Genomic DNA, 24070 nt, shown 5'->3' with positions numbered 1-24070 from the left:
GCCACTAGGCTGCACTATTACCAGGCGGAGTTCAGTGCTGGCACAAAGTGTTACTGACGTACAGTCGCAGCATTGAGCCCATGTGTGTCTCAGTCAATAGACAATGCCATGGCACCACGCGATTGTCTCACATCCCATGAGGACGATGTGGGCTGTCTTCAGAGCAACCTGTCAAAACACACAAACGCTACTCAACAGCCAGCTGTGGCAGAGTGGAAGAGTTAACCCATTGAATTTGCCCAACAGTTGTTTTTTTCGGTTGACTTGGTTGTCTTATAGCACTGTGCTTCAGCACTCCTCTCTGTACTACACCAGCCCTCGGTCACTGGGTACACTTCGCTCCAGGCCAACCTGTGAGCCTGGAACAGCCTTTATCACGGAGATGAAAGCGCAACACTGTGAATTAAAACATCATCATACTGCTTGATAGGATCATCTGCAAGAGAGTAGCAACTCTCTCACTCAAGAAAGAATGAATCTTAAGAATTTCACGGATTTATACAAGAATAACAGAAATATATATTTCCAGCCTGATTAAAAAGAGATTTATGTATCGCACTTCGTTTAAGTGGTGAGGCCCCTGGCTCTGTAATCTTGGCTGGGTCTGTTTTTATTGGTTCACCTTTATTTCAGTAAAGGAGCTCAACTCTCCTTCATCATTCATCAGTCCCCACGCAGGGGCCTTCATTTGCTTTTAAACACGTTTTGGCTTCTGTCTTCCTGAGGATTATTTTCAAGACAGTTTCACTCATTCCTGTCACCCCAGCCCTCCTCAAAATGAAAAATTCAGCTAGTATTAGTGACATAATCTAGTACACGTTAATCCTGACACACAGCACGACAGGCAGTAATGGACTGACTGAGCTACAGGACATCTGGAGGAGCAAAAGTGTATTTTACTAATATACAGCGTTGATGGCCAAAAGCTTGAACCAGCAGTGTGTTCAGTTCAGGAATCACCCAGCTGTGAATAGGATCCACGAAGACCACCTGCCTTTGTGAAATAACACGCAGCCCCACTCTACAAGGAAGAGTGCAGGACCGGATGTAAACGTAGCCTTTGAACGGCTGATCCAGAGGAACGGTGACGGCCTCTGTCAGCTCCAATCTAGAGGAGAGCATTGGCCTCAGGCCTGCTGCTCGCTGGGCGGGGGGCAGCTGAGCAGAGACCAGCCCAGCTCCCCCAGTGAGATCCCAGGGCCTGAGCAGCCTCAGCGCTGGCCAGCGTAGGGCGGGCTGGTGAAAGGAAAGGTCTGAACCACAGGACGGGTGAAAGACTCCATTCCCATTTTCGTTTCCAGCCCCCTTTTCTGGACGCAGGAGGCTTTTTCCGTTGGCAGGAGTGGGATGGGAGCTTGGCAGACCCGCGTTATGATTTTTCCTTTCCCTCCCCGTCAGGTCTGTCAGCAGCCTCTCTGTCATCGATTGCCTTAAGCGCTGTGCTGCGTCTCCGTGTGAATCAAAGGGGCTTATCGCAAATGCGTTACAAGGGCGAGTGTGGACTTTGTAGATGTTTCCTGTGACAGGGACATGTGTTGTTATTAATGTGCCTCCCATTTGGAGTTCTGCTTTGAATAAGCTCAATGCACAGAGCTGTACCAAAGCACTGCTGGCTTCCACCTTCAGCACTCAATAGGAATTCAGTGAGGGAAGCCCTCCTGGGAAATGGCCCCTCTGTAGCTCTTCAGGAAAAACGTCAAGTCATCAAAGCCACATTTTCTGTAAGGACCCTTGTCATTATGCTAAGGTTCCATTTGCTAGTTTTATTCGTGCAAACTGTAATTAATAATAAAAACAATATTATAATGAAGTAAGGATGGTTAGGAATAGAAATGTTTTTGTTTGTGCGTGCTTGTTCAAAATGCTGAGAGTAAGTAATTTAACCTTTCCTTTAATACTAGACTGGCATCGCAGTAAGACACTGTCTGAGCTCCAGGAACTAGATTCGCACACACGCACGTACTCCAACTGGAAATTATTTACTCAGGATTTGATGTTTATTATTTGCTATTTGGTGGCTGGCTGGGCTGAAATTTGGTTTTAATCTACGCTTAGTTCAACATGTGCAGCTATTACAAAAACTTATATAATTATCTTGTCATTTAAGAGCAATCAAATAATATTACAATGATGAAAAGCCAGTTTCAACAGTAACAAGCTATAGTTTTTTTTTTACTGAGTAAATTTTATTGTGAGCCTAAATCATCAATCTCCACTGCCTTCTCTACATCCCAACCTGATGTGCAACCTCAGGACAGTACTGGACTGCCGGTTCCCCAACACGAGCATTATTGATCCTGTGAGACTTCCTCCTCTCCTGTCTCCTGTCTCATATATTAGCAATGCACAGGATGGAGAAGCAGAACCATTCTTTATATTATTGAAAAATAACAGTCCTGCAGACTCCATTTGAGTAATGGCAGCTCCAAAACCCCTGGAGTCAGTTTGGTTTGCTCTACCTGTGGGCGATGCCCAAAGTCAATCTATGGCTTCGTGTTTTTTTTGTTTTGTTTGACTTGTTCAATTCAGTCCACCAGATTCTGTTGCAATCCTGGTAGCAAATCTGTCCTGGCTTCAGTCCTTCCCTATCCACCCTCCTTCCCGTCCAGTAAGGGGTCAGCGTGCCGCTGTGCTTTGATTTCCAGCTGTTAAAGAATAAAAACTCAGCTTTGTTTGCATCGGGTTTTATTTCTCTGAAGGCGTCTCGGCCTGTTTTTCGGGAGGGAGCCTGCTGAAAACAGAGGAGAGACAAACACACGTGTAAATGACAGTGGGGCCAGATTAGTAACTTGGCAACCACAGCAGAGCCACAACACTTTTTCAGAGCTCTCTGATGGGATTTGCATGTGTTGCAGGCAGACACGATGGTGGACGATGGTGCTTGTGTATTAAATCTTAAACCCTGAAACACTAGAAGCTGGAATCTCACTGAGGCCAGTTGTCAAACATCTGCCTGGGACTGTAGCAAAGCAAAAGTATTTGTTACACTTCACACACATTTTATGATCAACATCAGGTTTACAGTTTGGTTGACTAGATTTTTCTAAAAAGTATACATTACCTTTGATGCAGTTACTGTAAGTGGCTTTGTCGTGTTCATGACGTGAGGCTGTGGTTATGAGGTTGAGGATTTATTACAAATTTAATAATTTTCTGGTACAAAATAAAGTGACCGTTTTTCACTTTATCACCATGTTTTACACTGTGAGGGTTCTGAAGTGCTTTGAAATGATTCCTTTAAGGAAATATTCAATAAAGATATTGAGCTGCTCTTGAGATGCATAAAGTCCCTCTGTCACTTTGCTCAGAGGTTGTGCTTGGTAGTTTGGACCAGAGAATGTCTCCTTCAGTTTCACTTCCTGCACTGTTGCCAGCAGTATCTCCCTAACAGCCCTCGCCCTGACACCCTGCTACCTAACACGAAGTTGTATTCACATAATCTAAGTTATACAATTGCACCCTTAATTGGTTTAATCCTAGGATAACTTTGAGCTGTTTGTTTCACTTTTAACTATCCCATTTCATAAGTAAAACTTGGATCCCGAACATCTAAGGTAAAAACATATCCAGCTTACAAATATTCTAGTCAAGCAACTATTTATTAAAACTACTGGGCTTCAACTGGGCAACTAGCAGGTGTGTGTGGAGCTCTCCAGGATCGGGACTGGAAGGCCGTGTTCTGTGCTACAGGTGTTAGGAGTTGGAGTCTGGGCCACATGCCCCAAGTGGTGGTGCATGCTTGACTGTGATAGCAGGGGAAGGGTAGGGTTGCTCTGCCAGGCCTCTCTTTGGTCCATGATGTGTCTCCTGTGCGTCACTCACGGGCTGAGCTCTTGGACAGGAACCCGTCTACACTTTCTCATTCTCCCTCATGAGAATGCAGGGACCTCCTCTATCTGCCCACAGAAGAGATGATGGGCAGCACCAAATTGGGTGGGTATATGATAAAAAAGCTGGAGATTCTGATTTTATATCAGCCTTTAGGAGTCTGTACCAGCTACCTGCATTTCACTAGACATATCAGGCTGGAGGCAGAGAAGGGTAGCTTGCAGGCAGGTGTGTAAGAGGCAGGTGAATTTCTGATGCTAGAAAGAGCAGCAGGAAGCAGTCATGTGTTGCTGTGTTTTGAGAAGCTCCTTGTTGGGCAGCAAGAAAACGATAGAGACCCTTTCAGTCTCTTACTTCCCAGACCTTCATGTGTTTCAGACGAACGGGAAAAGACGGTGCAAACAGTCTGCACATTTTTAGTATCTTGAGAACTGTAATGCCTGGATATTTAATTGTTCACCTTAAGTAAATGAGCGTGAACAGGCAGTCTTGGAGTTAGAATATTAGAACTACACACACCTCTGCTGTTTTGGGACTAGTCTGGGCTGGGGTCCCCCTTACTTGTCACCTCTGAAGTGGATCCGGCCGCATGGCGAAGGGAGGTGGTGGCCCTCTGGGACGAAGGGGCTGCAGTTCACACAGTAATGCTCGGACATGAGCTCTGCGGAGAGGGTAACTCAGAGAGGTCGGGGAGGACTGCGGGGCGAGGTCGCGCGCGGCTGGGTGTGTGAGTTCCGAGGCCAGGTGTTTCGATCCCTGCTGTCTCTGTCAGCGCCTGTTTGCCCAGGGAATAAGGCAGCAAGCGCAGTATTTCACAGATCGGTTACAGGTTGTCTCTCGAGTGGGTTCTCAGTTTGCTGTGACACGACACAACACTGCCATTTGACTAGAAAAACATTTTAAGAAAATAAAACTCTGGGCTTTGTTCAAAGGTTGATCAAAGAGAAGTTGTTCTGTCTTTCTTGTTGACTGCCTTTATTTTCTTTTTAAATATTCAGTTTATATAATAAATGCTTAGCATTTTTAATGTAGTCTGTACTGTTCTACTGAATTACAATCATTTACCATCAGAGTCCTTGTTGTGTTCAGATTGTATATAGGAGACATTCTGTCTTGCAACGATGGTGAAAAGTATAAAAGCTCCAGTGTTCATCAAATAGGTGGGAAAATCATACATATTACATTTTCTGAGCCAGGATTGATTAACATGTGCCATGAGAAGTGCTTTTTTATAGCATGAGTATTGAACAGAAATCAAAGACTTTTATTTCTCCCCCCTTAGGATTGGATCCAGTTCCAGAATCACTAAGAAAAAGTTTGACTAAGCTTCCAATTTTCCAATGTATCCCTTCTGTTTCTGTACGTTCTCTGGCTGCACAAAGCCTGCAAGGGCTTTGGGCGTTTGTAAAAGTTTAATCATTTCCCCGAGTTCTGTGATGGGGAGCCATGAAGAGAGCAGTCTCACCTGCCAGAGCTGGCCCCTCCAGCGTGGTACTGGAGAGACTTGGAAACACAGCGTCTTTTACCAGGGCAGAGCAACATATAACAGCCTTGCCAGTCCAGGAGGCCCCAGAAACAGAGCATTTACTGCTCGTGGAGTCTGGAAAGGGAGGGAAGCATTTCAGGAGGCTGTATCCCCAGAGGTGCTGGGGAAGTTTAGAACACAGGAGAGCTGCTTTGTGACTCCCATCAGGAGACATCCAAAACCTCTGTGCCCAAACTTGTCTTCAGAAGCGGCAGTTTACAAAGCCTACTGTACAACGCCCTCCTCCTCTCACAACCGGGAGAGTCAGATTTGAAAAGGCTTACAGTTCCAGTGTGTACACACACACATGCACAGGCCGGCAATTTTTAAATAAAAAAAGGTCCCGTTAATTAAACAGCTCATCCCAGGCCATTAAAACATCAGTTCATGTTTCTGCTTCTTCATGTGTGTTCAGAATCAACTGCCCACTGTGCCCATGTTTCCTGGCATGTCCTTATTAGGGTCCTTCCCCATCTGTTCTAGTAAAACTTAATGGGAACAGTTGCGCCAGTGACATTCTGGGCTCTGGGTGGGCTGGACTAGCTGTTGAGGATAAAGAATGTCAGGTGCTGTATTACATACGAATGTGAGACAGACGAAAGTGACTTAGCGCACAGGTAGTTGCAGTTTATGCCCCACAGCCTGAAGGCACTTTTTGGGGCACAGACCTCGAGGCACTGCAGGACAGTGAGAGCCCCCATAAACAGCTGCTCGTCAGGTTTCTGCTGCCAGTGCAAATACCTCTGCGGTCACACAAGGCCAAAGACTGAGGGCTAGCCCCTTCCAATGCACACACTCTTAATTAGTGTGGGCCTTAAGTCAATTACAAAAGCTCTTCATGTGGTTTACAGATGGTAGTTGCTTTTTTTTTCTTTTTGTTTAATAAGTATAATAAAATTCCTGTTTTGTTGCTGCGCTGTAATTAAAACCAGAAAATCAACGCGGGGCTATTTCCGACGTGCCAGTTTGCCAGTAGTCTTTCTTATAGCAACAAGTGCTGGGCAGGAGACCACAGCATCTGAGAGTGATACAGAGGAAGGAGAAGAACAAGGGACAGCTCCTGTGGGGGGAAAGTGAGAAATTACAACAAAGGAAGTATGCCAAAGTCTATTGCATAGCACAGTGGAAAAGAGTCAGATATGAATACATAAAGGCATGAGTTCTCCAAAGTGTGTGGTGTCTTTGATCTACAGCGGGCTGGTTTGGGTTAAGGCAATGTCAGCAGCATCATACCAGATTGTTCTCCAGCTACGAGGGCCTGGATCCTGATTATCGGGGCATCCCGTTACAAGCTTTGTTTCCTACAACTTCCTGTAATTGGACTGTCTTGTTTTGCAGATGCAACACATGCACACCGCTGCAGTCTGTGCCTTGAGTGGTTACACGCAAGCGCAATTTGCTGAGTGAGAGGGAAAGCCAGGCTGCCTTGAAAAATCTCATCCACACTGTTAACAGTTCCAGCTCCTTTACCACAGCTTCTGTGGAAGTCGTGTGATCAAACAAGCTACATTCTGACACTCAACAAAATCATTTTAAGATCGATAGTGTGTTTGAAAACCATGAAGTCAATCCACCGTGAGTCGTGAATCTGTCGTCAGATGAGATCCCAAGAACGTCTCGGGTGGAGCTATTGAACAATATTCGGATGCAGGAAAACAAGAAGCATATTTTTCCAAGCTTTGTTATAATTAATGAATTCCCCATCCCCAGTAATGAAGAGCCACAGCCCAGTGGGTTTCCTAGGCAGCCTTAAATCCTTAGGTCTCATAAAAGAGTTAAACTGTTCCAGCTCACCTTCAAATGGAGCAAGGCGAGCTACTCCAAACCTCGTCAGCACTGCTGGTTTGGAGAGATCTAAGAATCCTGCATGAGCGTCAGGACTGGGGAAAGCAGCTCTAGTTGATTGAACATTGTTTCCATGAGAGAGGGCTCAGACACGGAATGCAATACCACTGCTGCCTTGTAGCACTGGGGCTGCAGGTTCAATTCCTGACCTTTTGAGGGGTTGTGGGATGGGAGTTCTCTGTTCTCTTTGTGTTTGTGTGGATTCCCTCAGGTTGTTCTGGTTTCCTCCCATAGTCCAAAGCCCTACTCGTAGGCTAATTGGCTTCTGGGAAAATTAGCCCAATGTGTGAGTGTGTCGGTGTCTGCCCTGGTATATACGGGCTTCCTGTCGAGGCTGTACCCCGCCTTGTGCCTGTTGCTTGCTGGGATAGGTTTCAGCTCCCCACTGGCCCTGAATTGGAAGAAGTGGTTAGAAAATGGATGGATGTTTTGGAATTTAGCGTTCCTGCGTTTTTCTAGTTTTCAAAGAATGAGAATGAAAACACATTCCCTCAAAGTTCTGAAATGTGTTCGAATATTAATTGAGATTGCTGAAGGCCAGGGAGGTGACATCATTAGCTTTCGTCTCGTTCCCCATGAGCGCACCTTCTGTTTCAAGATCTTGTGAGGACCTCAGCTTGGTTGACATAAAATGTTTTATAACTTGAAATAGCCTGAAAAGGCACACAGAGAACTTCAATCAGACCAGGAGCACCTGTATGGTTTTGAGAAAAGTAAAATAAACATTAATTTTATTATTTTATTTCATTATCTGCCTCACTCCATTTTCGATCCTAGTCAAAAACTTGATCTCAGTGATTTATTATTTTAATATTGTTTAAATTGATGACAAATATACGCTGCTCAAAGTTAGCAGTAACATGAGGCTACATCGCTCCGAGGCTCACAAAGGTACAATTGTATTCCTCGCCAGATCATGAAGGGAGCTCTTCTGCACTTGAGAAGTTTGTTTGGCTGGGATTTTGTTTTCTTTTTTGGTGCTGAAATCAGAGTACAAAGGTCTTTAAAGGAAGCAAAGCCTCAGTAAACCTTTTTAGGAGTAGATTGTATTAACAACTGCTTCTCCATCCCTACTGAGATTGCGCTTTTGGAAGAAAATTAAAAAGGACTACCCAGTCTGGACTAGCTTGTTTTTCTTTATCACCACTTAGTATTATGGTTAAGAGACTGACGCTGAATATCCAAGTACTCATGGATTCCAGATGCTGCAGTGGTAGCTCTATTATATTTGCAGGAATATGTAGTGAATACGAGGCTTGTAGGCCTGTTTGCCATACATTTCATTAGTTTTTCAACAGGTGAGCACTGACCTAACAAAGCAACTGCAGTATGTGGATCATCAAAGGGTCGCTCTTTCTCCCTTCCCCTTCGCTCCTCACACCATATCCAAAGCTCACTCTTTCGTCTTTCTTTCATGGGTCAAGCTCTTTGAATGAAATCTCAAAGATTTTTCTTGTTCTTGCCGTAAAGGATTCACGCTCCAAGGTTGAAAGCAACACTCCCAGTTTTCTCTTCACTCCAGGCCGTGTGGTACCAGTGCCCATGAGAAAAAAGCTGTACAAGGAGCAGGAGGCCTGTATGCTCCCCTCTCGCACACATACTGCACCCCAGGAGTCCCGAGTCCTGATCCTGGAAGGTTACCTGTGCAGGGGGTCCAGTCCTGGTCCTGGGGGTCAGTGTGTCTGTGCAGGGGGTCCAGTCCTGGTCCTCTAGGGGACTTTAAAGCAGCAGCACTTGAAGAGCTAGGCTGGGAGAAGCTATTCAATTAGTCTAAGTAAGCCAGTTACAAAGTCATCAGAAAACCTGTAGTCACACCAAGACTGGGGATACCTGTTCTGCCCTGCGCACACACAGGGGACTCACGATGGCCATGCCTCTGACCGGGCTGTCCAACTGTAACAAGTGTGGCCCTCCTGTCATGGCAGCTGATCTCAGGCTCCAAGCATCTGCGGTGCCACTCCCCAGACCCAGATGTCAGGGGAGGTGATGTCACTTCTGTGACTCACTCGGCACACTGAGCCCTGTCACACAATGTTACCCATGAAATTTCAGGGTTACAACGGGCGTGTAGCACCAATTATCAAGTTGTCGGAGTGACTTCCATTGACACAAAAGGGTCTTTTCTGATTGCCTGGCAGACTGCGATTAACCTTGTTGTTGGATTCCAAAGCTAATACCCAGGAGCCCGCTGGACTACCATTTTGTGGCATAGGGAGTATACGTCGCGTGGGTGGTTTCTCGTTTTGGTCTACCCTTGCAAGTGATTACTATAATCTGTAATTCCACTACTACATCTTCTACTACCACAGATTAGCTATCCTGATTAGTAAATGAGGAGTGAAAGATGGGTTTTGGGATTAAATTGATCGATCTGCCTGGCAATTCTCTTTGTTAACCTGTCTCTGGCACCCTCTCTGCCTCCTGGCTTCTCAATGTGTTTACTCAGCACAGTCAGAACATATCAGCTCTTAAAAACTGTCTCCCATCATTATATCATTTGTTACGCCAAGACTTCTCAACTGTTTGCATTTACTTTGTACTCGAACAGAACCAATTTTTCAAACAGGAAGTTCATGTTTTTTTCAAAAAGATCTAATAAAATAATTCATTGATCTTGAGATTAGAATGATTTACTTCCCATAACTGACAGCCAGCCAGACGTTTGTTGGAGGCTCCCTTCTGTGATCAGTAATTGTGTCAGAAGCCACAGTTTTAGATCTGTGGTGTTTGGCTTCTCTTTTGCCGTTCAATGGTTTCTGACTCAATGTGACTGGGGGCTCTTATATAATCTTTTGAAAACAAAAAGTGCACTGGGCCACATTCAAGCATTCGAGTAAAAAACAACTGTGCAATTAATCTAAGCGCAGTCCAAGGAGCATGTCATAGAGCTGCCAAGTGTCCAAAAAGCATGTCCTTAAAAGGGTCATGGGAAATTAAGTCACAACAAATTATACAAATATTAAAATATCACTGAGACACAGCAATCACGAAAGGGAGACAGCTGCCACACTCTAGAGGTGACTTCCAACACACACAAAATAACCTGCATGGTTCCCATAAAACCTCCAACAGGACACAAACAGTATAAGAATCTGTCTGCCTTCCTGCAAGTATCATGTAGAATTTCTCAACACATCTTATCTTGTTGTCTTTGTAAAAATAGTCTTACAGGACATTTCTTCGGGATTAAACAATGTACTGGAAGGAATCTGTCAGCAGTTTGTTCCCCAAAGTGTCCATATGGATTCTGAGCAGTGAAACATGAGCCAAGGGGCACAAGCAAAAACTTCACAGAAGTACATTTGAGAAAAGTCTTCACCCGAAGAATTCTGACGGTATGGAATAAACCACGAGTGACGATACATTTCTCAAACCCTAAAAACAATACGCTGAGCATCCCAGCTTTTACACTGGTCAGCCTGCTGGTCCTGAGACAAAGCCGGAAAAAATGTAGAAGGAATTATTAGCCAAATAAACTCCACATATCGCAGTTAAAGGTTTGGCAGGGTGAAATCCTCCGCAGTAAACATTAAGTGTAAGCATGTCAAGAAAATAACTAAGTGAAGGGTGTATATTTCACATTCTTCTTCAATACTGTGTTCTCTGTAGCCCACTATTTTATTATTTACTTATGGCAATTTTGCAGAGGTCAGGAACCTCTCCATTCAGTCTGTGCATCCCTGCCAACATCCACACAGCACAGGACCTGATGTACAAAACAGTACTATGTCTCTGTGTGTCCTATGTACTGTGCTCTAAGCAGAAGCTGCACTACCACCTCCTATACTGACATCATCAGATCTCAGAAGCTAATGCTGGGCTAGGTCAGTACTGGGACAGGACACCTGCACGGTCCATCTTGTCCTTGAACTGGAGTTGGTGGAGCAAGAGGTGGCACTCTTCTCTCTGGAATAGAAATCCAAACCAATGTGGGAGAAGCAATTTGTCGATGGTGTGGAATGGCTGCACAGCAGTGCTGAATGAACTGTTCCTGTATTTAGAGCACTTTGGGAATCACTGTGATAAAAAGCACTATTAAAACATGAGGACTTGTTATTAGCACCCAGTACCTGAAGTTTAAGCAGGGTGTTAAATTTAACACGGTGTTTACTGCAAGAAGGGCAGAAGAAGGGAAAAAGACGAGGAGAAAAAGAGACTGACCAAATATTGGCAAAGGGAATGGAAAGGAGAGTGCGCGGACATGCTTTCCAGACCTTCACACACACTCTCAGACAGTAAAGGCCAGTCGTAAGTCATTCCAATAAAAACCACAGACACTCTATTAGGGAAAAGGAGACAGAGGGAAGTGGGAAAGAGCAATGGGAGGCAGAAAAAGAAATAAAGAGCTCCTGGGAGACAGGATAAAGGCAGGCAAAAAGCGAAGCATATTCTCAAGAACATAAGAAGCCCTGTGGCCCATCCACCTCCTTTTTTCTGAAGTTTTCACCTCTTCTTTCTCTTTAGCACAGTGTTCTCTCCATCTGTTCGGGGGGAGCTCAACAAGAAGGTTAATTCCTGTGCAGATTCTCCCTGAGAGCACTAAACAAAGGGGCATGAAGGATAAGCACTTTCTAAAATAGTGCAACGTGTCGGCTTTCAACGGGTGTCTGTGGGGCAATTTCTTTTACCTTAAGGGATCACTTGTCTGAGGTGGTTTGGGTTGTGCTGCATGTATTTTTTGTGATACATATATGTCAGGGTTTAGTTGACCCCTAAATTCTTTTTGTAATTCAGTTTACAAATCAACCAATAGTACTAGGGATTTTAATGGTAATACTTTAAAATGTAGGTTGTAAATGGCATTCATAAATGAATGAATAAAATACATTTCTAAAGTGTTCATAAAGTGGCAGAAATGTGATAATAGCTAAATTCCAGATTAACTGCATGTCAATAACAAGAGGCAATTTCTGACTGAAGTCAAAAATTATAGTCAGTCTTGAAACTTACAGTGTGTGTAAAACTCCACAGCTTTTACTAATATGGCATGAGATTCAACTGACCTCTGATTCCCATCCTGCACTCCATGTGCTAAGAACAGCCACGCCAGAAAATAAATCAATGAATAAAATCAATAACTGATTAAATTGATTGAACGAGAGAGACAGTGATCTGTAAAGATCTGGTGATCTACAAACAATGGTGAAAGTACAGTGGTTTCATGGTAGAAGTTTGGTTAGCCATGGTGAGGACCGTGCAGTTGAGGCTGTCTGAGAGCAGACAGGAGTAAGATGTCTGGCATTGTCCCTTTCTGTCAGTCTGGGTAGCAAATACAGTATTGCAAGAATGGTGAAGCTAACTTCTGGAACACCATCTCACCTATTTAATGTTGCATTTGCATACAATCCCAGCTTCTCGTGAGCCCATTTTTGTATTTCACATTCCCAGCTAAGCAGACAACGAGGCATGTAGAAGCTCCTTTTATTCAAAGCAAATTCGAGAGTTTAGGGGGTTAAACTGTGCAATCAATAACTGCTACTGTGATGCTACTTACAATGGGATCCCAGTTTTATGTCTCAATCAAAGTCAGGTGAACTGAGGAACTCACTCAGGCTGACAAGTCGCGACTCGTTGGGTCAGAGAAGAACCAGGTAAGAAGCCCTCTGCCTTAATGGGTGGAACACGAAGTGGAGTTTCGCACCATATGAGCCTGTGCTGTTTGCCTTCTCAGAGCCCAGGATTTACCTGTCATGCCAAGTGTTCCAATCCTCTGTGCGACTCCTAGAGGTTCTCTCAGCTGTGCGGTTGCGAAGAAAAGGGATATTGAGTGCAGAGGTGAAAAAAAACCCTCCAGAGAAGTGTAGGATTTAAACCAAGCTCTCAGAAACACCTGCAGAACTAATACTCAGCTTTGACGAGACAGGCTTTTGAAGTTCGAGTCTCTTATAAAACCCCTTTTCAGCACAATGGCTCATACCGATAGCTACACGTGTACTTTGGCACTGGGCACACATTTCCTTCAGTTGGCAGATTTTGGGAACAAGGTAATTGCTCTAGCAGAATTCACCAGTTGTCTCGCTCTTGCACCGATCTGCATCACTTTAGCTGTTTCTCTCTCAAGGTGAGCCAGCTGCCAGGTTGCTGAAGCCCTTTTTTTTTTGCAGAGAACATGGGCAGCTGGAAGGCACTGGGACCGTCTCGGTCTGGGCCAATTTTATAACTCCTCAAAGCAAAGAAAAAGAACAGTGCCGTGCCCCTTTACATCGGCCCCAGTATTGCTCAAAGGATATGAACATGTTTTAAGTTCAAAGGTCTCCTTTATGAAAAAGATGTGTAGCAGGCGAGGGTGAGGACCTGCCTTTGGAAATCAATACAAATGGATGAGTGGAATCCAGCAGACGTTTAACTGAGGTCCTTACACAGCGACATTAACATTTTATAATCATTGAAAGAGTAATTAATTTACCAGACTGGCTTATTATGGTTTCTGGTTCCCTGGTGGTGAGAAGCTGACTTTATTTTAATAGCCAGCTGATGTCTTCATTTTGGTTTTAGGTTTGGTTTGGCAGAAGGAAAGTGTCTGTGGTCCCTTTTGTTTTATTGCCCAGTTCTGTATTTCAAATGCGTGGCAATGTACAGCACATTTCGCTTCTTAGCAAGACTCACTATCCGTCTGTCTTAAACTATGCCCCCATAATAAATCTCTCAAGAGGTCTTAATGGAACAGACTGGGCTCACAAATGCAGTTTTCTTTAAGTGTGCCAGATTGCTTTTTAATTAGGTGTTTTGCTATAAATGCTTACTAACGTTGTTTATTCGAGGGTCACGGAGACTTCTGTGTACAATCAACAAAATAGGGAAACATCTATAAAATGAGAAGTCAGGCCACTTATAGAGTATAAAAAATAAAAAGATTAAGCTCATTGTGCGTCTGGCAAAGAATGAGCCAATTTACCGAGGAAAACAGAGTTAGCTAACATGTGGTCTCCATCAAGCAGGATAAATAAAGTCTGTGACTTAGGCATGGGAAAAACATGTTACATTTCAGATCACACTATGCATTCTCCAAGGGAACATTTTTTTAACATGGCTAGTGTCAGAAATTACTATAACCTCCATGGATAAAGTACACGATCTGTCCCCCTCGTGGAGGAATTGCTGTGTTAAATATGAGTGGAAGCCATTGTTTGCTATAAGCGCGTATCAGAAGCCGATATCTGAAGATGGAAAGCTGGCTTGATTCAAGAGGCTTTCAGGCTGGTCATGTTGGACCCTCTGGGGCTCAAACCGTCACTGGTTTTCATTGTTTGATTTGTGCTTTGTTTTTTTATGCGCCAGGCTGGGTTCCCAACAACGCGTCTCAGTGTTTAGCGTCGCTGGAATGTTGGCATGGAGGGTGATTGTTATTCTGAGCAATAAAATATTTTTTTAAAAATCAGAAACAAAAGCAAAACTAATGAATTGAGAGGTAAGATGTCAAGAAGAAAAAGCCAACACAATAATAAAAATAACGTCAGCGCTCGTCTTCAATTTATCACCCGCTCTTGACCTGGAAGTGGTTTATAATTCCCAGGGTCACCATAGGTCATCCCGGAGCGAATGAGCAAAAGGTGATAATCTGGTACTTTTGACTGACAGGTGCCTTCTCATCTCATCAGCTCTTATTAACATCTTCTCTTCTTCTTAAGTTTGGGATTTTAAACCACAGACAAAAAATAGTCTTACAAGCAAAAACAAATCCTATATCCATTTATCTTTCTTAAACCAAAGGTGAGATTCTTCTCATTTCAAGCCCTAACTGCCAAAATGTCTGACAGCCTGGAGAGACCAAGCAAGAGCTTTATTCTGGAAGAGTTTGGGTTTCTCCATCTCACTTCCCTGCTTTTGAAGGAGCCATGTGTATTTACCATTCAGATCTAAAATCAAAGAATGTGAGCAGTGTTTGCATTTTGGCACAAAGACAAAGCCTATTAAAATTGTCAAAAAAAAACATTTAAATGCTTGCAGACCAATTGCTTTTTAAGAGGAAATGTTCAGATTGGATTTGTCTGTTTGGGAGTAGTATTAATTAATTCATCATTGTCATGTTATGATTACAAAGAAAAGGGCGATTAAAATCCTAATGGCTTTATTCCCAGCTGTATTTTTCAGATGTAATTAATCTCTGAACATGACTTTTTCACCCCTCCCCCCCAAAAAAAACTTCTTCTAAACAGGAAACTTCTCATAAAATACCAGCTTTTTTGAGGAGGGCAGCAGACCGACCAGCAGTTATGCACCTGGACAGCAATACCGTGGAAACCTTTCAAAGAGTCAGTCTGGAATTTGCAGGAGTTCTAAATCAAAGAAAGGATAAAAAAAGGACGAAAGAAAGGGATTTCAGTCTGTAAGAACTTCAGAGGTATTCAAGTACCAGGCAATCATTTTCAAGTTAGCTCTGCTATTGTTCGTCTTAAATTTCCTTAAATTAATCTGTCAAGCAACATCTTCCGTTCTCATCAAATTAAACTCCCCACACACACCCAGGTGAAGATCCGTATTTGAGCACGAGCCATGTTTTGTAAAGCAGTCCATCTCTTGGCTCAACCCGTCTCCATGGCTTGATTCTAATTACCTTGTTCTTTTAAAAAATGAACAGTCAAATGCAACCATGTCCTAAGCGTAGGGGATTTAGGCTGCTTCATATTTGATTTCTTTCTCAAAAGAAGGCGATCAGAATTTAAACACAGGAAGTAAACAGTGGAATAGTTTTACTAGCATTCGCGGCTGCTGCTCAGCACAGGGCATGTTGATGCCCCCATGAATGAAGCTGAATGCATGATAAAGTATGCAGTAGAAACCCCCTTGCTTTGAGCTCTGCATATTTGAATGTTCTTCCCTATAACTGGATAGTGATTTAAATGTGTCCAGCATCTTGGGGCAACACCCTTAAACTCTAAAGGGAACACGTCGTGGAAATGTCACTTAAGGTGTTTTTTCTTTGCTTCTGAACTCTGGTTAAACAGGGGCTGCTTGTGAACTATGAAAGGTAGATGTGTTAAGTGCCCCATACAACACTGTGGGTGTGCTGTGCATGGTAACAGATTGTAGACTGACCTAACGTATCACTTTTGCCATTAGCTCATGATTCACGAGTATTTGTTTTAGGACGCCCACCCAACAAATGAAAACAGCTCAGGGTGTGGTGGTTAAAAAGATCTGCTCCTTTCAAGATACCCTTGTCCTTCAGAAGTATATTTTTATTTCCTAAAAGCCCTACTGCCAAAACCATTTATCCACCCTAGAGAAACAATCTTGTGGAATTAAAGATCTTAAAGCTCAAGGTTGACTCAAACTATTTGTAGTAAGGACTGAGGAAATGTCAAAAAAGAATTTGTCTGCAGTGGCATTTATGACTTGTGTTCAATGTTTTAATTTTGCACAATTCTGTACGTTGTTCTGTTCTTGGGAATAGTGTCAGTGCTCAAGGAGTGGTGTGGCTGGAATTAGAGTCAATCAGGCAGTTTTCAACCCCTCTTTGCCTGTACTTAGCTGTTTTTTGTCTTTTTAGAACGTACCTCATCATGTTCGTCCCAACATTTCCAGCTTCTTTTTTCCTGGGTAGGTTGTTATTATTTGCACGGAGTGTATTTTATTTTTCATTGAGCTGTCCCTCTTTTCTCTCTCAGACATGCTGCCAAGTCTGTCAGAATAGCTGCTTCATCTGACAATTACCCCAATTGCTCATCAAGGGATGAGCAAGCTTCCCAGCGCTCAATGCTTAATTTACAGTTTACTCAGGCTTGTGGCCAAGGAGCCTGAACCCACAGGGGCTGTAAACGCACTTATTCAGACTGGGTGGAAGTTGTTGTGTGCAGAGCAGACAGCTTGCTGCAGAGATAAGAATGATGGATATCACTGCTTCTGAGTTTTAATGGCTACGTGGGGGGGGGGGAACAGAGTCTAGGTGGCTTTGGTGTAGGAGAGGGGCTTAAACAACACCTGATAGGAGGGGGAGTTCTACGTTTTTATGCTCTTTTAATAGAGAAAGAGACAGAGGTTAAAACTCTACTGCTGAAGGGAGTAGCTGCCAATTCAAGTCTACTTGCTGTATAAGTTTATCAGCCTTATCTAGGCAGTCACACAGATTTACTGCTTCAGGCAGCAAGGAACTACTTAAGCGCTTCCGTATTATTTCATTTTGAATTGTACAGTACGTGAATGAACTATGCGTCTATTCCAAGAAAGAAATATTGGGAACATAGGAGCTCTGCACACACTTACAGGCTCTCTGTGCATTGTGTGTAAGCAGGTGGTGAGATTCTGACTTCTGAGCTAAATGCGCCAAAACACTTCCAGCTCCTTTGTTCAGTGAAATCAATTGCTCAGTCATGCACTATTTCAGATGAACTCATGCTCGTAGCCAGTCCATTTCTTCAAAAAAAAAAGAAAGAAAAGGATATTCTGTTTTGTTGACCCCTTACAGCAAAACATCAAAAAGGAAATGGTCCGACACACGTTATTATCGTGGTGGTTCAATGCTCTTAGAGTGAGGGTCTTGGCAGTGGAGCAGTCATGCAGTCAAGCAGGTGGAATTCTGTTTCACTGTGTCAAATTAGCTCTGTGTGGCAGCTGTCTTCATCGAAAACAACCTGCCTGGGATTTCTTCATACTCCTAGCTGTGTGGGGAGAGACCAAAGAATTTACTAGCCCGTTGGCCGTGAATGTATTTGTTTGTTGATTTGTTTTACTTAATAGTTCATGCAAAAATATTAATTGATGACCAGCCATTGAATAACCAAAGTCATTTTCAAACCACAGAGGTTTAAGAATACTTTGGTCTTCTTTGCCCACTATTATCTCTGTCTTTGTAATAACTTGAGATTCCACTCCAATTCAGTATACAACCAGATTAAACTTCAAGTTCTCTCATCCTTGATGCACATCCAAATTTAAATGAAAAGTTTTCAAAATCTGTGAAACAAGGCACATTTGGGTTGAATGATTTTTGACCACAAAAGCTCTCATTTGGATCTGCTCCGGTGAGCTCAGTTATGACTTATTAAAAATAGTCATAAATCCAAAAGGAACAAAGTGAATGTTCTGAATGGAGCAGAAAGAAAGTATTTCTGGCTTTAATTGTCCTTCTGTGTGGAACTGAAGAAGGTGACAAAGAAATGTGAAGGCCAAGCCATAACTCTTGAAGAGGAAGTACTGAGATAATCCCCCCTGACAGACACACTTACCCCGCAGAGCTGAGATTTATTCTGTGCTGCTGCTCCTCCTCTGGCTCTGAAGTGCATTCTCTGTTTACCCCTTACTTCTTCTGTGTAGAGGTGCCTCATGGGAGACCTATGTCTATGACTACAGACAGAGTCGGACCTAGGAGCAATAGCTAGCCTGGGAGTAAAACACCCAGACAATGCTTTACTATAATATGCACTATTTACGAAACAACTGCAATATTCCATCTAATCCACTTGTGATATTATTTCGGTATACAAAAGCTCATAGACTAGCAATGTTCTAGGCAGAAGTTTTTTAGATAACTATCCATCTGTGTATGTTAGAAACACTTAGCTGGTGTGTTATAATTACGTGTGTGTAGTGCACAATAGTAAAAAAGTTTTATATAATTCAGAAAAGCTTAATACATTTTCTTAGAGGCTCCTTTTAGTATTTCATGCTTGCAGAAAAGTTCCAAGCCCATCAAGATAAATTTTGCCTTTGACAGTGATGCCAAAGACATTCTTTTGATATCTGCAAAGAATTCTGGGAAGCCAAAATGTGTTGACCAATCAAAGAACAGGGAGGGAAGAAAACTGGACAAATGCAAGTGCTAACTAGAAAGTATGGGACAAAGCTCAAACAGCTTCAAGAGGCTTGAAGCGTACAAAAAAGGCAACAAAAAAAAACAGATTCCAGATGAGGTTCCTCCTAACAGTGGGAGGTCTATGTCTGCAAATAGCAGGAGAGCCAATCCATCTGGAGCCATAGTCCAGTGTTTTTTTTCATAGCACACAGAGCCTATACAAGAATAACAAGATTTCCCATAGCTTTGCCAAAGAAAGGCAATTTAGAAACATTCATCTGGCACCAACATGCTGCAGAGTCCAGCAGACAAGTCATGGGTCATGATCCCACTTCAGCTGCCCACAGATCTCCATAAGAAAACGTTCCTGGCTGTCTAGACAGAGCCCTGTTACACCCCCCGCCCTGCTCCCTGCTCCCACTAGAGCTAACTTCAGAATGGCAGACAAGTATCTTCTCCAGTGCTCAAATGTCTTGCCAGTTTGCACTTGATCCAGAATTTAATTGAATTTATTTTTTGTTGCTTTTCCTGGCCTTCATTCATTGCTTATTCTGTATACTGCTTTGAAGCTAGACGGTAATATATGTCAATTGACATACTTATTATCATTTGTCTTAAGCAAATGTGTGCAGTGGTGGAACAGTTTGTTTTAGCTGTTGCTGTCTCATGTTTGCCTGGAGAAATATCTGAGATGGTATGTGCCCAGAACATGCCACTTAATCAGCTCAACATTTGGCACATTGTCACCCAGACCGAGTTAACAGCTCACAAGGACTCATACAGGCAAAAAATGTTTTATTACACAACCATCAAACTACAAAAACCAGACTGTTAACATGACTATACTGCAGATAAATCACTCCAAATTGTTCGAAATTCAAAGCTGCATGGAATACAAGTTTTAGAAATTCCCTGTACTAGCAGGAGTCCAGAGTTCACCCAGTGAACAGCACTCAGAGTGGCTGTGGCTGCTGTTTACACAGGGTTTTATTGCATTTTTTGTAGGGTTATGGCAAAGATAGAGTTTTCCCTTTTTTAACAAAAACACAAACTGGGGACCAACAATCCCTTACAGTGTCTGAGTGAAACGTTGAGACTCTGCTCCTGGGGCCAGCAAGCTTAAGGTCTGCACACTCTTTAAAATCATATCACTGCAGCAAAGTGCTTCTGAGGAAGAAGGGAGCTGTGAAATCTCATTTAGAGTCTTGCACTTTGGAGATGACTGAAATTCAAATGGGAGCAAGAAAAGATAGGGTTTATAAGTCAGCACATACAGCACCCTTTACAGAGAAGAAACATTTACAGTTAAAGGTTACAAGACTAAAGTTTGTTCTGATGTTTGTACATTATGGCTCCGGTTGGAATCTCAGAAGGAATTTAGCGTTTCTGCTTACATTTGTTTCCTGCTTCCAATACTCTTTCCTCAATAGAAAGGAGGGAAAAAGAAATAATTATCCTGAAGAGTGAGAGGTTAAACCAACACTGGCAAGTCAATTTCAGCTTCTATTTCCTTCACTGTCTCTGCAAATGAGGATCACTTGTTCCTGCACTGTCTGATGTGCTGAGCTGCATGGAGCTGTGACACGCCAGCAAGGATAAAACGTGTGTGACTTCATTCAGCTGTTTTTTAAAAAACTTCATTATTTTGTACAACGCTCATTTCACTTTGAGCAATCAGTTATCAGGACACGGAATAATAGAACAGCCTACAGCCTTTAAAGTTCAGTACACACGCTCCCCCATCTAACAGCCCATAAGATATTAATTATTGTGTCATAGAGTGGCTTCCCCGAGAGCCAGCTGACTCACTGGCACCACTGGTCGAGCTCTGTGCCCTGGGATTCATTCATTGACACACTGTGCCCGGAAATAGCCCAGAAGAGGCAGGAGGAGGCTACCCAGAAAGGGAAAATGAGGTGAAGGGGGGGTGGGGATGTTTGGCCCACATTTCGATGCCCAGGCCATTGCTCTGCAGGCGATGAAAGCAGCTCTCAAAGGACACACTGTCCACTTTCTGAGACTTCAAAGGGGGAGAGATGCCAGGATTTCTGCTGGAAAAGGACAGACTCAAGAGTTCAGAACACATTCACTGCAAAACCCTAATGCTGTGCAAGAAAACTTCAAGTACAAAATCGTGTCTAGACATCGTTGGTAATTTACTGTAAGCACTCAAATCAATCATTTTTATTCAGTATTTAAATTCAAGGTTTCATGGCTACAGATTTTATATAGCAGTATGTGCATAACTTTCAGTATAGCATAGCTTAGTTGTAACAAAAATGCTTGGTTATTTCCTGTACATACATTTTACAGCAAATATTTGTACCAGATCAGTATTTTCTCTGTTGCAAGCTAAGTCACATCTACAGTAGTGAACAGATAGATTTCAGGAATGACGAATCATTCAGTCATTTATATGTTGTTCAGCTGAACACAGTTTTCTATATACTAACTGCTCGTGACATGCGCTTGTGGTTGCTGTTAAAAGTTTTTCTAAAAGTGCCAGAGGTGTGAGTTCATTTCCTGCTGCAGCCACTGCTCTGTTAAAACAGTTTATGCCTCTGTGTTATTTTATTTCTGTATTGCAGGACTGGCTTCACGCTATGAAGAAAGATTAGATTAAAACTAAAAGAGGAGGCTGGACATTCTTTACTGCCTTGGGGACATGTCCTCAATAAAGGTCGCCTATCCCTCGGGCTTCAGCAGGCTAGGGCTGTTATCCTGATCTTCTGTGCTGGTGTTGCAGTTGCAGCTAAGCTCCTCTTGCACCCCAGGTCATACCTGACTGCCGTTTGATGTGAAGCCCCAGAATAGACTTTATTATACCCAGAACAGGGCGTCACTTCATCACACTGGCGGGATTTGACAAAGATTTCCTGGCTCTTATGAAAATATAAATCCACAGGAGCTCCTGAAAGACAAGGGCTCATCCAGGCACATTTATTCACCCCGGCTGTTCACAAGCCATGCTAGGGGGCTTAAGTGGTCTCTCTTGTTTTTTCTTTTGCTTGTAAAAATAAGAAATTGTATACTGAAAATCAGGAGCAGCAGAGAGCCAGTACCGTTACAGCATGCAGACTTGTTTTTCAGAGTATACTTATTTTTATCTTTAGAAAAGAATGACACTTTCCACATTTTCATGTACTAGATTAATTTGGTGACAGTACCCTGGGTTAACTGACTGGTGGGAGTTGCTCATTTAAGAACCCAAGAAAAGTTTGACCATTAGCAGATAAAGCTGAAGACCTCAGCTGTTTCTGGAAGGAATACAGGGCATGGCTGGGCAGCTTGCTCCAGACTCTCTCAGCCCTGTTCTGGCTTTTTATACTCTCTCACACAGTCTCCACTTCTGTCCTCTGGTGCACATTTCACTGTCCATTTTAAAGAAATCCACTGGATTGACTGTACTTGTAAGGATTTTGGATATTGGTGTCAGGTCCTCTCTGTGCAAGGCTGAGAAGACTTGACACTTATTGGTACTCAGAACTGTGGCTGCTTAGTCTTCAGGTTCTGTAACTGCGTCCAGCATGACAGCTGGCTGATTGTTTACAATGCCCACTGCTTAAAAGCCAGAGCCAAGCAGAGTGAAAGAGAACAAAGCCGTATTTTTAATTTTTCACCCAGGAGTAGCGTTAGAATATAAAGTAAAGGTAAGCGGGCAATGATTACATTGTAACTCCTAAACCAAGTACACAATGGGTTTGAAAACAACTTACCAGTTATAAGTTTAATTATGAGTTATAGTTTCCTTGCCTTTGAGAAGCCCTCATAACATTTAAGCCCCTGTAGGAGGAGCCAGTGGTCTGCTGCCCATTGTCTGCCACTGGTCAGTGGTGTGAGTTGGCACAGAGAGTATGGCTCAGCCCTGTGTCACGGTGGTAACCAGTGGAATGTAGCCCTGACAGGGAACTAAGCGAATGTCCAAGGGCAACAAGAATAAACAGTGCATTGGTAATGTGAGGAAGTGTTAAGGGAATAAAACAAATGTGCTAGCACTAAAAAAATGAAGTAAGTGGGAAGCTGGTTCCATAGGCAGAGGCTAAAGATCAGCAAAATATGGAAAACTGTGTTTCACAGAGCAAGCCTATCCAGACTGGGTGATATCAGCGTCTTAGCAACGGGTCTGGTAGTAAATCACCTAATTCTGGAGACTTAGTGCCATGGATTTGTGGGATTTTTAAAGTGTCTCTGAGTGTGTGGTTTTCCCCTGTTGACTAACAGGCCACATTCCCTCTTAAAGAAGGAGGGGAGCTGCGCCCTGCTCTGGGGACCTCAGCGGAGACTTCTGACAGCGGTTCGAGCAACCTGCCCGGTTAGCTGGCCTCCTCCCAGCACCCCCCAAAAGCCCCCCCACCCCTCTGCAAGACTTCTCCTCCTTCCCCTCCCTGGGGTGTTGTTAGGAACCCAGGAAAATGAGCACTTTGTCTGTGAGAGGCACATGTGAATGTTTAGGGAGCGCACGCTGAAGTGCGGCGACGTCAGGCGCTGGCAGTGCACAATAAAAGTATTCACACAGCAATGCGCTCTGCGGCAGGGGAGAGAGGGAGCCCAGCTCGCACCACTGCCAGAGCCCAGGCTGAGACGCACTGAGAAGGTAAGAGGAAAAACAGATATCTGGAGCTCAGGCGAGGAAAAGTCCAAACAGGTCAGAATCTCTGCTGCTTTTCTATTTGCTTTTTGCTGTGCAATAGCAGTTTGGTGGGGGAGAGACACACAAGGTGAACTACGGCAAAGCTCTGAATCACCGTGTTAAAAAAGGGGAAATCATCAAATTCAGCTACTGCGCATTGCATATTTTCATCTAATCGGAAACTTCAAAACTTTCAGCAAAGCCTGTTCAGGCCATCAGGGCTGGCTGACTTTACAGGCTTAGCACTGGATATACTCTCGTGCAAGTAGCATGAAATATTTGGATTTGAACTTTAATTTTTGTAAAATAAGCCACGTTTCCAGGAAAATTCATTGAATTAAAAATGATAAGCTGTTTACAAAATTAACTGTTGACCTACAAGCTTTTTTATCATTTCACTCATGATAATGTTGCACAAATGCTTTATGTTTATAATTCTGTCTGCTACAGGGCACAGAAAGCTATTAGCTCCGGATTAATCAGTTGCTGGCTCATTGTTAATTTAAAATGT

The 24070-nt window shown here is 43.2% G+C and overlaps 1 protein-coding gene across 4 annotated transcripts in view; it reads left to right on the top strand.

The window, feature by feature from the left end:
* Positions 1-24070, top strand: part of col8a2 (collagen, type VIII, alpha 2) — a 50991-nt gene that overhangs the window by 5434 nt on the left and 21487 nt on the right. Inside the window, exon 1 of one of the 4 annotated variants that reach the window (XM_088602476.1) lies at positions 23395-23523. The exons of 2 other annotated variants lie outside the window; for them this stretch is intronic. The gene's annotated coding sequence lies outside the window, so the exon portion shown is untranslated. Of the gene's footprint in view, positions 1-23394; positions 23575-24070 lie in introns of those variants that run through there. One more of the 4 variants, XM_088602472.1, reaches the window with a different exon arrangement.

The sequence above is a fragment of the Lepisosteus platostomus genome, chromosome 13 (assembly GCF_059453375.1).
Source record: "Lepisosteus platostomus isolate fLepPlt1 chromosome 13, fLepPlt1.hap1, whole genome shotgun sequence".
In the NCBI taxonomy this organism is placed as follows: Eukaryota; Metazoa; Chordata; class Actinopteri; order Semionotiformes; family Lepisosteidae; genus Lepisosteus; species Lepisosteus platostomus.
This window is presented reverse-complemented; position numbering and strand designations above follow the sequence as displayed.